Raw genomic sequence first — 332 nt, 5'->3', positions numbered from 1 at the left:
GGGCGGCCGTGCTGCCTGGCGAAGCAGGGCGGCTGCAGCTCTTTTGGGCGCCCTGAGCCGGCGGTTGGGGCCTGCGGCCCGGAATGAGGGTGCCCGCCCCCGGTGCGAGGCGCCGAGGGGCCGCTGTCGTGTCCTGGCGTGCCGGGCCGGCCCTCGGCTGCCGCTTCCGTGCGTGAGGCTGCCGAGCCGAGCGGCGGCTCTGGGGCAGCTCAGCTGCAGCATCTTCCTCTTCCTGGAGGCACGATGGGAAAAAAACAAGCGAATTGGGCCAGAAATTCTCATGCACGCCGTAAGACAGTGGCGACACGTTCCTATTTGCTTTAACACACCTT

Source organism: Apteryx rowi, unplaced genomic scaffold (assembly GCF_003343035.1).
Source record: "Apteryx rowi isolate R43461 unplaced genomic scaffold, aptRow1 scaffold_402, whole genome shotgun sequence".
Lineage (NCBI taxonomy): Eukaryota > Metazoa > Chordata > Aves > Apterygiformes > Apterygidae > Apteryx > Apteryx rowi.
This window is presented reverse-complemented; position numbering follows the sequence as displayed.